Below are 13,607 nucleotides of genomic sequence, written 5' to 3'. Positions count from 1 at the left end.
GAGAATGAGTGGCACAACTACTGTTGATAGCAATTCAGAGAGGAATGGCGAAGGTTTATTTGTCTGGATCAAAATAAATGTGTTTTAGGAATCACTTATTGTTATTTTACTCATTTGCCTGATTTAATATGAAAAGGTTCTGTCACAGAATCTTACTTTTGTTTTTCAAAACAGTGTTGACATTGATTATCAGAGGATAAATACTTAAGCACTGTGGGCTGTTAACTAAATCTACCTCATTAATTATTAGTGTATTTAATATAGTCTACTTGTGTTTTTGCTTCAAAGTATCCATATAGCAGTCTTCACAAGGACCTTGTGTTCTCATAATTATGGGATTCTGCTGTTTAAGTTTAATTCCCCAATCATGACTCCTGCTTTTTCCCTTTCTAAATACTTTCTCCATCAAGATGCCATAATAATCATTACGTCTGACCTTCCTTCTAAAAGCCATCATTTTTTCCCATTTGAATACACTGAGCACATGTGATTCAGATTCTCTTCTCGTATACATCAATCTTGCTAACCTTGTGCTTTCAAAGATGCAAGATGCATCTGACGCCTGGATCAAACTGCCCAGCTCCTTTGTCAGAGGGTCTTCAATTGGCATTTCACCGTAATGATTCTGAGCTGGAGAGTTTGAAGACTGAGATGTCCATTGTCAGTTGTGGCTAGGTTTATTTTGTAATTCTACTTTAACTTGGATTATCTTTAAGAACAGGTCTCAATTTACAATCATGTTATGTAGGATGGAAAGAAAATTAGCTTTTTACTGTGTCAAGTTTATACTAAATGGTACTAGGCTGCCCACAAAGTTTCCCACTCTGCACATCTGAGATGAAATATCTTTTTCTATTTCTTAATCTCTACTTGGTTGTTCCCACTTTTTTCATGAATTGACATTAAGCACAGGGCCACTGAGTCATATTTTCAAAACCTATAGCCTTGGAAGCAACTAACCACCCCCGCCCCCCCCCCCCACCATTCCCACTTAGGATTCCAAGTCTGACAGTACCTATGGAGAGTGAAGCAATCATGTTTTAGATTAATAATCTCTGGACAGAGCATTAGTTCTGATGGCCCTTGATCCAGGAGCTTAAATCTGTTTCTATTTCCACATCCTGCTTGATGTGTTCAGTATCCAAGCATATTCTGCTTATTAAACTCCTTGTGTATTTCTAGACCTAGGTGGTTTTGAAACATAACAGTGCTGCTCCTGGTGTTACTATTTACATATTGGTAGTTTAACTGTTTCAGAGCCACTTTATGATTGTCTTAAATCTGGAACATCCATATAATAAATTATAGAGTAAGTTACAAGGTAACTTCTTTGGGTTAGAATAATGCGATTTCCAAAATAAAATGTTATACTTTAGGATGTTCTAGTATTTTTGTAAGCGTACTAAATAATGTTTTATGTGGCAAAACTGCATACAAGCCCCAAAGGACCAGTGTTAATCTGTTCCCATCATGATTAAAAGTCAAATATTTACAGGACATGAATTTACATCAGAGAAACCTGTCAGCAAAGCAACACTTAAAGATTAACCTACTTCCCAGCACTCTGTTCCCCAGCTCTTTCAGATGGTTATCTGGAATCAGGAAATTGGAAAATAACTTTAGTTAATGCCTATGCCATTTTTCCCCATTTTTAATCATATTGGATACATTTTCTGGCGCACATACATTTTTCCAATGCTTTTTACTTTAAACGTCACCACTAATCCTGTTCCATAACATAGGACTTTTTAAAAATTAGAACCATAGCACTTTGTCCCCAAATTAAGGTACTATTTCAGTCTAAATGGATTCCCCAATCAGTAAGTTTCCCCTCTCGTTTCATGCCTTCATTAAAAAGATATTCATTTTCCTTTTTTTTCATGCAACATCTTTTCCTGAGTAACTTTTATTTTTCACCCTGATGTACAATATTTCTCCAGACACTTTGAATGTATTCCTCTTGGCATTTGTTATCTTGCTTTTGCTTGCCTTATGCTCTCTTAAATTGTATTTTGACATCAAAGGAGACCTAGATTTGAAGCTCTCACTTTTTCATTTGTTGGGGGAACATTAACTGTTTCCTCAAATGCATATGGTGTTTTGACACCAATTTATCTTAAAGTGGCCTTCTCCAGTGTATTTCTCATCCTGGTAAAATAGGTGTATCCCAATTGAGTAATGTTATTCTTGGTCTGTTTTTGTTCTTTTCCAGAGCAGTGCTAAATCTGTTTGTTAAATCTGCTAAACTCTTGTTCTGGTGAAAGGTTTCAGGTGTAAAACGTTTTTTCCCCTGAATGCTGCCTGACCGACTGAGTACCTAGAGTATTCTGATGTTCTTTGTTTTCCAGCTTCTGCAGTGTTTGATTTGATTCTAAACATGTCTGGCTTATAAAGCACTGGTGAGGCCTCACTTACAGTATTGTGAGCAGTTTGGGCCGCTTATCTTAGAAAGGATGTTCTGACACTGGAGAGGGTTCAAAGGAGGTTCAGAAAAATTATTCCAAGATTGAACAGCTTATCATATGAAGAGCGTTTGGCTCTGGGCCTGGATTCACTGGAATTCAGAAAAATGAAGGGTGACCTCATTGAAATCTTTCGAATGTTGAAAGGCCTCGATAGCGTGGATAGGTAATCTATGGTTCCTATGGTGAGAGAATCTAGGATCAGAGGGCACGGCCTCAGAATAGAGGGGCGATCTTTTAGAATGGAAATGAGGAATTCCTTTAGCCAGGGAGTGATGAGTCTGTGGAATTCGTTGCCACAGGCAGCTGTGCAGGCCAAGTCTTAATGTATAATTGAGGCAGAGGTTGATAGATTATTAATTGGTCAGGGCATGAAGGGACATGGGGAGAAGGCAGGGGATTGGGGCTGAGAGGGAAATGGATCAGCCATTATGAAATGGCAGAACAGACTTGATGGGCCAAATGGTCTAATTCTGCTCCTATGTTTTATGGTCTTCTGAATTGTGTTGCAGCTTCTCTAATGATTTCCCACTGCTACATTTTCTAACAAACCAATCTTGTTCAATTAAACTGTTTTATAACTCCCCCACTTACTACATTCTGATTTCAAAATGGATTTTCTCAACTAATATAGCTAAGCTCCTTATTCCCTTTCAAAATCCTTTTGATGGAAATATTGAGCTGCTGTTTCCAGCATCTTTAAGCCATGTCTTAGTAATTGCCACAATATTGTGTCTGTTTATTACCTCAGTTCATCTTTTTTTTGTATCCAAGGAATTATGGAAATGAAACATGCACAGTTCAATGCAAACCAAGCTTTGAGATTTTATTACATTTACCAAATTGTGCTAAGGGTTCTGTATTTCACCAGCCAGGAGAACAGTGCTTTGGTTGAATAATGTAACACTCACTTTTGCATTGAAAACTTCTCATTTCCGATGAATTGCTCAAATTCTAGAGAAGAATTCAAGCACACAGTTTTCCTAGACAGTACTACCAACTGAGCCAAGCTAGTATATATTAAGCCATTGATCAAGATCCATACCCCGTAGCAGCCAATATATTTAAATTCCATTCTGGGCTGTTAAAGGTTCACCCTGACTAACTTTCTTGAGCAGTGTGTATTAAAGTGGCAGGTGTAAGATTCCAAATTCCACTGTTATTGGGCTATTTCCTCTTCCTGGTCGTCATGTGGGTTATTATAGGCATGCTGCTAAATTTTTTGCATGCTTTGATCCTACATGGGCTGAATGATTTTTCCAAAAATATATTTTAATATTCCTGTAATTTCAATATCCCAGGATTTCATTAAAATAGCTTTCTTCATCAACAGGTTCTTGTGATACAACAAAGATTATTTTCTTTCAAACTCTCTGATTTGTGGAACTGTTGCACAAGCTTGAAGGTTGAACAGCTGACTGGCAGTTGTTGAACATATGATAACATGAAAATGATCATCAAATGATGTCCAGCTCCAGGTTAGTTCAATGACATTTACTGCAAACCTCCCTAAAAGTAATGTTCATGTTGGTAATAGTGTGTTCTGCTCTTTGTTATTATAAAATACTTTCATTTGATAACTCTCAATCTCAATCCATTATTTGTTCATTATTGATCTTGGACACTTCCTTTTTTTTTCCAACTTTCCCTCATTTTTGTTCTAGTTAGTGTTTTTTTTCTGCCGCCTTCCCTTTTGTGAAATGCCTTGCAGTATTTCATCACTTCTTTGTATTAGTTTGTTTATTGAAACATCTTAATAAACATAATTGAATTGTGTACATTTTAATTAGCAGTTAATCAAAAGATATCGCAAAGAAGCTTGGGCTCTAAATTTGGAGATGGTGGAAAACCTTGGTGCAGGCACAAATTAACCTTGCTTGAGTGAGGGATTTGGGAAGGCTAAAGAAACTTAATATTTTCATTTTGGAGTGCACTGAAGATGTGGTAGAAATGTTCAAAATAATGAGAGAGCCAGAGGAGCTTGACAGAGAAACGGTTCCTTTTTGTGGAATAATGGTGAGCCTAAAGACCAACATCTCAGGGAAGTAGGAAATGAATGAAAAGTACTGTAAGGAACAGCCTTTCCAAACACTGAATGGCTAATGACTGGGTGTACTGTGTGACAAATTAGTGGAGGTAGATTCATTTGTGACTTTCAAAGGGGAACAGAATCTGCATTTCAAATAAAATTGCAGGGCTTCAAGAAAAGGTGGGGACGCAGACTTGGCTGCATTGCTGTTGATTTGATACTCTTTAGTATTGATGAAGTTTTATGATCCTTTGTTGGCACAGCTGAAAATCAAATTCTTAGAATGTTAGAATTAGGAACTTTGTCAAGAAGGCGTGGTAGTCATTGGAGTTTAACTGCAGCTGAATAAATATTCAGATCATAAGGAAAATTCATTAATGCCCTTTTGGGAAGGAAACATTATTACCATTACAACACACACAAAAGTTGCTGCTGAACGCAACAGGCCAGGCAGCATCTCTAGGAAGAGGTACAGTCGATGTTTCAGACCTAGACCCTTCGTCTGGACTAACTGAAAGAGCTAGTAAGAGATTTGAAAGTGGGAGGGGGAGGGGGAGATCCAAAATGATAGGAGAAGACAGGAGGGGGAGGGATGGAGCCAAGAGCTGGACAGGTGATTGGCAGCTCCTTTTTCTCCCTCTGTTCCTCTCACTATACCCCTTGCCCATCCTCTGGGCTCCCCCCCCCTTTTCTTTCTCCCTAGGCCTCCTGTCCCATGATCCTCTCATGTCCCCTTTGCCAATCAACTGTCTAGCTCTTGGCTCCATCCCTCCCCTTCCTGTCTTCTCCTATCATTTTGGATCTCCCCCTCCCACCTTTGAATCTCTTACTAGCTCTTCTTTCAGTTAGTCCTGACGAAGGGTCTCAGCCCGAAACATCGACTGTACCTCTTCCTAGAGATGCTGCCTGGCCTGCTGTGTTCACCAGCAATTTTGATGTGTGTTGCTTGAAATTCCAGCATCTGCAGATTTCCTCGTGTTTGCATTATTATCATTATAACTCTTGACTGTCCTCCTAAAGTAGTCTGAAACTCCATTTCATTGTATCAAGGTGCTGCTGGTAGTTGAAGGTAAAGGTCCATCATCAAGGGCTCCAAGTATGAGCCTGAGTGCATTTAATGTCAATATCCTGTGAATTCTTTCTTCTTTCCCACAATAAACCCTTCAGGTCATTCCTGAACTGCAGTGCATTGCGAGACAATTTTCTCAAGGGATCAGAAAACCTTCATAACTTTAGTTATATCATAGTATCACCAAGCACCCTATTTTACAGTCATAACAATCCATTGAGCAATCAAATTTACTTCATACTTCATAGACCAATACTTGATAAAAGATATCATCACTATTACTTTTCTATGCTGTCTTTCTTCTCTTCTGCAAGCACTGAAAAAGAATCAAGTTTAATAACTTTTTTCCTGATTTTTTTTTTCTGTACACAGTACTAATATATTGCCAGCATAACAAGTACTTTCTTTAAAGTTTAATAGGAAACAGGAATTGTGTTCAGTAAGTTAGGACAAGTTTTTTTTTTAAAGATACTGTGGCGCATTTTAACCAATCAGCTGAAGAGTGGATTGCTGTGGACAAATTTAGAAAATTACCTTCTTTATTTGAGTGGAACGGTCTTTCCTCTTTGAAGAAAGAAGTACTGACACCCAGCATAAGTTTGAGGACAGCACTTCCTCTTCCATCTAGGCACATTGTAGTCTTCCAGATTCGATATCATTGAACTCTCCAGCTTCCATTAACTTTCTCTGGCTGGTATTAAGTTACCATTCCTGCTATAATTCATCCATCTGTAACCTTGGATGAGTTTTTCCTCTTTCTCTTTCTCTGACTTGCCAAACATGTTCCTCAGTCCTGGTATTTTCAAAAGATTAAACTTTATTGTCACCTTCTAACTTTTATTATTAATGCATTTGACTGTGGGACATTTAAGACTTGTCTCCATGGCAACTCTGGTTTCACCCCAACACAGATATTCCCATTGTCTTATCCACTACTGCCTGCCCGTCATGACTTGAGTTTTGTTCTTACTTTGTTTCCCAAGTTTTTCTTTAACTGGAATCATATAATGTTTTTACCACTGAATGCTTTAAGTATTTTAAAGTCTAATCTATATCTTTAGGTTAGTATTTTGGTCATTTTGCTCAGATGCCAGATTGCTAAATTGAACAGGTGCGATAGGTTACTTGGTCTCTTTCAAGTCATGTACTTTGAAAATTCTGAGAAGTATGTTTTGTGCAACTACAAAGTTTTGCCCGATGAGATAATGGAACATTGTTTAAGATAATTCCTTAATCTTAGACGTGTTTGTAACCAGAATTTGAGCATTTTACTTTTAATACTATAAACTATATTTTACTCAGTCTGGCTGTGTTAGGAATTTTCAAAAATGCATAATTACTGTTTAAAAAAAATAAAAGACTTCTTGAAAACAAAATCAAACCTTTGATTCTCAGACATATTTGAAAAGTATTTACACACCTCTTAATATTTCTTAAACATTGATATAACTTGTGCATTATAATTTTACATGTTTAGATTTACACTATTTTTGCAAGTCTTGATGTAGTACTGTAGTCACAATGATAAAATATAATCTGTTCCAGATAATTTGACAGACAATTGTTATGCTTCTAGAACTTTTCTTTAAAACTTAACTACCATCTGACTAATAAATAGATTAGATTAGATTATGAGGACACGCAGTCCTCTTTTATTGTCATTTGGTAATGCATGCATTAAGAAATGATACAATATTCCTCTGGTGTGATATCACAGAAACACAGGACAGACCAAGACTGAAAAACTAACAAAACCACATAATTATAACATATAGTTACAACAGTGCAACAATACCATAACTTGACGAAGAACAGTCCATGGCACAGTAAAAAAAAGTTCAAAGTCTCTCGAATGTCCCACACCTCACGCAGACGGGAGAAGGAAGAAAACTCTCCCTGCCATGCCTGACCACAGTCTGACTCTGAGTCGACCGAAAACTTCGAGCCTCCGATCAGCCGTCCAACACAGAGTACCGAGCACCATCCCTATCCGAACGATTCGACCATTCGAAATAGACATGCAAATTGTGCAATTAGTAATTTGTATATTACTTTCTGGTGTACTTTCAATATCAATACTTTCTGTGTATTCTATTAATTAGGAACATTTTTGACTAAAATTTAACAGTTTACTTTAAAACAACTTTCATTATTGCCTGGAGTTGCTGGAAAACAGGAGTTTCATTCAATGGATAGAAGTACACTAGGTGACCATTTCTGACTTCTGATGTCACAGTGGTTACAATCTGCTGAGGGACTGACTGCATTAGCAAATAATAGATGAGCAAACTGTTTTTGTCTTTCAATCAAGCTGCCCTGGGTTCATTACAGCATGCTGCTTTAGTGATCTAAATCTCTAAAACAGCATATTTCAGCCAACTGCCCACCTAGTATATCTGTGGCCAGGCATCACAAGTGTTATAAAATATCTCTCTTGGGACAGCACATTAAGCTCAACAGTGCTAATCAAAGTGGTAATGGAAAAATATCAAGTATAGTAATACAGCAGCAAGATGACGAATAAACTTTTAACTCCAGAAAAGTAGCTTTGAGTCTATTATGCCTTCAAAGTTCTGGTTGCAGTACTTTATTTACATATATATGAAGTTTCATAGTCTATTTACCTATCAAATAAACACGTAAGTTGCACTTTTAAGTTCTATTTGGCTTTAATCAGCTGTTGATATTGTTCTGCTGTATCATTCAGATCAAAAACATTCTAAATTTGAATGCTAATCTAAATGATCTTACCTGAGGATGTATTGAAAATGTGTACTGTTTGAATTAATCTACATTCTTTAATTTAGATGATTTTGTCTACCAAAATAATTCAAGATTAGTTTCCAAGTATACCAAGTAAGTAGCAAGAAAAGTGACAGAATGTGATTATTTATTGCTAGGGAAGGTAATACAAAGCCGGGGAAGTTGTGCTTTATTTATTTAGGGCATATTTGCCTTCCTTTTTTTAAGGATATTAATACTTTGGATGCAGTTTGGGGAAAAGAAGTATACTATATTGAGCAATGAAATATCCATGAGTCATTTCTTATTTTTATAAAGGGATAATATATTTTGCTTCTAAGAATTGTGTGTCTTTGAAACTCTACTCCTCAGGACTGTTGGAAGCACTCCTTGAATAGTTTTAAAGATAGATGTAGATTCATAGCTGGTAAGGTGAAAGGTTGCCCAATGTAAGTGGGGAATGCAGAGTTGAGACTAAGGTCAAGTTAACCCATCATGCATACTGAAAGTAAACTTCGAAGTCATAGAATCATCATTACTGTTGCTCTACTATTTCTATTTTTCCATGTCTGTGTGTGTGTGTCTGAGTGTATACATACTTGTTTCCTATGTGACAACATTGAATACTCTTTAAACATACTTTATTGGCTATATAGTACATTGGAACAAGACTATGAAAGGCACTAAATTAAGACAAATCTGATGTTGCAGTTATATTGCTTCTAGTTGGCTTTAGCCACCATTATTGGAGCAATAAACATGCTAATTAGTGATGACTGGAAGCTACATGACAGAAGATTGGGAACAAGAGATGATTTACCAACTTGTGGTTTATTTCATCATTTAACCTGCAAGTCCTGTGCATTCACTTCTTTTTTCTTGCCCAATAGCATACCTCTTGCCCAATATAAATGTAGAGTTTAGTAGAAATCATGCTAGCATCTCTTGAGAATTGCAGATTTCATCTACCTCATGTGTGGACAAGGTGGTTCCAATTTCAGTCTTGATTGGCTTAACTCCAGTTTGTAAGACGATGCCTCCTTTCTTTCCTGACCAGCCAGAAACATGCTTACAAATATCGTGGGATAAGGTTTTAATATATGTAAGGCTTTCCCAGGTTTTGACTTTATCTTGTTTGGTCTGATTATTCCATGATATTGTATAGTCCAAGCAATACAAACTAAGTTGATATAACCTGTTATCATAATCTAAACTGTTATCATTCTGATGAAATGTGACCTCAAAAGATCGACTGCAAGTAGCCAAGACTTCATACAATGTTACTCTCAGTGGTGTTTTTCTATATCTTAAAGTAAGTACACCTATTAATTTTTAATCTCCTTATTTGTTACCTAATTTTGTTTTCCACCTGCCCAATGTACGTTTTTTTATATATATTTGGATACCCAAATCTTTCTGCTTCTCATCGTTCAGTAAATACTTGAATCATCTTGGGCTGTCAGTTGGGATGATGAATGACTTACCTCTATTGTGGTCTCTGAGGTAGTAAGTGATGTCAGTGTGGCACCTGCAAACTTCTACAGATGGGGCAGAAGATACCTGATGGGGTAGGCAGGTGGGTAGTTGAAGGTTTCCACAGAGCTTCTGTGCACTTCTGAAATATGGACTTCACTGAGAGTTGAGCAGCTTCATGTTCTCAGGTGTCATCATCTCAGAGGATCTTTCTTGAGCCGAATACGTTGATGCTTCATTAGAAGTTTGAGGAGATTCAATAGATCTCCAAAGACTCTTGCAGATCACTATAGATGTTTGGTGGAGAGTATTCTGACTGATTGTGTCATATGTCAGTGATAATAAATCTGATTCTGCTTCTTCATGGAACAAATGTTGTGCTGGTGGATTGAAGATAGTAGTAGATTTCATTTAGATAACTGCCTTCACTAAAATGTGGCTTCTGGGATTTGGGGAATGGTCTTGCATCTTGGGATCATGTGGTTTTATGTTGGTGGCCAGTGCTATATTCCAGGTGCAGAGTCTGAGATCTTGAGGATATTGGGTGTGAAGCTTATTCTCTCATTGAATGATTCAATCTCACCCTCTGAGCTTGCACAAAAGCATTGTGTTCATATGGCGGTTCAACAATTCGGACTCAGTGGCCTTCATTCTGAAACACAATGACCTTAGGTCAGAGAATTTTCTGATTTGGCTATTCTTCCTCTGATAGTTTGTTGGAGGTGAAGTGGGAAAGACTGGTGTATCTCAAAATTGGTGCAATCTTACAGCCTTGTTTCATACCAGCCTTCTCTGGAATAGGCTCCATTGTGCACCTGTTGGTTTGCATGCCGTCCAATGTTTCCACTCAACTAGTGTATATCCTCTGGAATGTAGACTATACAAGAATATAATGCAATTAAAAACCTTTCCTAACTTGTGTGTCCGATAAACAAGTTTCCGATCTCCACACTATCCATGTCCTATATGATTTCATAACCCTCATTATGATGTCATCTGAAATCGAAAATTGTACTTGACTGAAACAGCCAATTCATTTTGTGTTGAACTTGAGTACAAATACAATATTGGTAAGTTGTATATTTAAAGAGCGCTCATATATTCTAATTTCTTTAAGCTTCCTTTAATTTTCTTAAAGTAAGGGACAGCACTGGAGTTGAGAATCCAAGCATCACTTGTAAATGCCCAAGATGATTGTTGGAGAAGACATGAGGTGAAGTAATAAGTTTGCTGGGCATTATTTAAATTGTATTTGTTAGAGAACACAATTCCCTTGAACTGATGCTGTATTTGCTGTGATGCTTTCTAAATCTTGTTATTTGCAATTAGGATGCCAGTCTGTACTAACTTTTTGATGGAGTTCACTTTTTAAAATATAAAAGACCATTTTTATGGAAGGGAAAAGCAAAATTGTAAATGCATATAGATGAGTAACCCTCTGCAGTAATGTTGACATATTGAAGATTTGAGCACAAAAATCCAAACTGAGAGTTCAGAGTAGTGCTTTTTAAACTTGGAGGAACTGTATTTCAAGAGGCTTGTAATTAAGACCCTGTACTATCCCCCATTTGGATGGAAAGATTATCATAAACACTTTTTCCAAAGAGTTAATCCCTTGCCAAAATTAATCACTCGTCAATTATCTTGTCATGAAAAGGAATGCTTTAGAGGAAGATGGGCTAATGCAGGTATATAAGTTAAAGCTGAGGAAGGAGGCTTTACACGAGGAAATCTGCAGATGCTGGAATTTCAAGCAACACATAAGTTGCTGGTGAACGCAGCTAGCTCTTACTAGCTCTTCTTTCAGTTAGTCCTGATGAAGGGTCTTGGCCCGAAACGTCGACTGTGCCTCTTCCTATAGATGCTGCCTGGCCTGCTGCATTCACCAACAACCTTTTTATGTGTTGGTTGAAGGAAGCTTTAGTTTGCTTAGCTGAGATAGGCTGAAGGGTTTGCTCCTTTGCCCTATTGAATTTCACCCTATTAAGTATTGAATAGTAATTGGCTGCAAAATGGTTCTGTTTCCAAGTAAGAAAGTCATGGATTGAAGGCTCACTGCGGAGGACATGTTCAAGTGAATTCTTGTACAACATTTGCTTAGATGAGTTCATTTGGATAATGGCAATGGATTTTTAAGAGGGTGCTGCAATGTCTTTCTATTGAGATGATGACCAAAGTCTTTTCAGTTATGCTGAATGAATGTCAAAAATCCATAACATTAATTTGAAAAGAGCATCATGAAGATCATCAGTGCTGAGGTGGCTAATGAAACGAAAGTGAGATTAGTAGGCTGCTCGGAAGGCGCAGAAATTTCTTGATGGTCCAGGTGAATGGTTAACTTTGGACCTTCAAGGAATTTCTGCTCCACTTGAGCAGCCTGCTGGAGGTGATGTACTTCTATCACCATTCATTCTGGACCTCTGGTATATTGACACAAGGTTCTCCATGCTAAATTTAACTCCAATCTAACTGATCAGGGGCCAGTGATTCCTAAGAGTTGGCACAAATATATTGCATGTTTTCAAGAAAGCTCAGAGGATGTCCTTGAGATCTTTTCCTCTATCCCCATGTAAGGGAAATCCCAAGGCATTCTACACATAGGTGAATAACAGGAGGATAACTCATGAGGGTAAAACTGCTGAGGGATAAATGGGGAGATGTGCCAGGTGTTCGAGGAGCTTCGGGAGGTCCTTAGTGAATGTCTGTCTGTCTAGGTACCATTTCCGACGCAGACTTTGGTGACCATGGTTTTCCATATAGATCTATCCTTCGTTTTTTGGATGACTTCCATTTCCTCGATGTGCAGCCACCTGGCTATGCTTTTGATGTACATAAGCTGAGGTCTTCCTCTAGGTTTACTCCCCTCAATCCTTCCAGAGAGTATGAGTTTTTCTAGTTCATCTTTCTGCATGATGTGTCCTAGGAATCTGAGTTGTCTTTCTCTTATTGTTGGTATGAGTGATTGAACTGCTTGGGCTTTTCTGAGAACTTCTTCATTTGATGTGTGTGTGGTCCATGATATTTTTAACATTCTCCTGTAGAACCATAATTCGGCTGCTTCTAGTCTCTTTTCCATGGGTGGAGAAATGGTCCGGCATTCACTTCCATAAGTCAGGATAGAATAAATGTAGCACTGCAGTATTCTGTTTTTAGTGTACGTGCTCATCTTTCTGTCTGTTAATATGGTCTTCATTTTTTGGAAAGCTTCTTTCGCCATTGCTATTCTGTATTTGATATCTGTGTTGCACCTGCCATTACATTAGACTGCCAAAATATTTGAATTTGTTGACCTGTTTGATGTTTGTATTTCCGATCTTGATCACACATTGTGGGATGTTTGTCTTTCTGGAGGTGACCATACTTTCTGTCGTCTTGGTATTGACTGAGAGGCCTCTGCGATTACTTTCTGCTGCCACTATAGTGAGTAGTTCTTGAAGTTTTGTTTCTGAGTCAGCTATTAGTACGATGTCATCAGCATCTCTGATGTTATTTATATTATGGCCTCCAATTGTGAATCCTTTGATGTCTTTGATACTTCTCAAGATATTTTCACTATACGGGTTGAGTAAGTCTGGCGAAAAGACACAACCTTGCCTGACTCCTCTCGTTATATTCACATACTCACTCACTTCTCCTTCTATTCTGATGGATGCTGTCTGGTCTCAGTATAAGTTTCTGAAGAAACGTATATCTTTCCCATCTATGTCAAGATCTTGAAGCATTTCCAGAAGTTCTTGCAGTCTGACAGTGTCAAAAGCTTTTGTATAGTCAATAAAACATAGGTAGATGTCTTCTTGTACCTGGATGGCTCGTTCACAGATCATCCGTAGCA

The 13,607-nt window shown here is 37.7% G+C and overlaps 1 protein-coding gene across 7 annotated transcripts in view; it reads left to right on the top strand.

Moving 5' to 3' along the window:
• atosb (atos homolog b) overlaps nt 1-13,607 on the top strand; it is a 126,267-nt gene that overhangs the window by 67,302 nt on the left and 45,358 nt on the right. For 5 of the 7 annotated variants that reach the window (XM_072252476.1, XM_072252471.1, XM_072252474.1 and 2 more), the window contains one exon: nt 3,796-3,940. The exons of 1 other annotated variant lie outside the window; for it this stretch is intronic. The gene's annotated coding sequence lies outside the window, so the exon portion shown is untranslated. Of the gene's footprint in view, nt 1-3,795; nt 3,941-9,280; nt 9,615-13,607 lie in introns of those variants that run through there. One more of the 7 variants, XM_072252478.1, reaches the window with a different exon arrangement.

This window comes from Mobula birostris, chromosome 3, assembly GCF_030028105.1.
Source record: "Mobula birostris isolate sMobBir1 chromosome 3, sMobBir1.hap1, whole genome shotgun sequence".
NCBI lineage: Eukaryota > Metazoa > Chordata > Chondrichthyes > Myliobatiformes > Myliobatidae > Mobula > Mobula birostris.
Note: the sequence above shows the minus strand (reverse complement) of the source record. Positions and strands in the feature narration are given on the sequence as shown.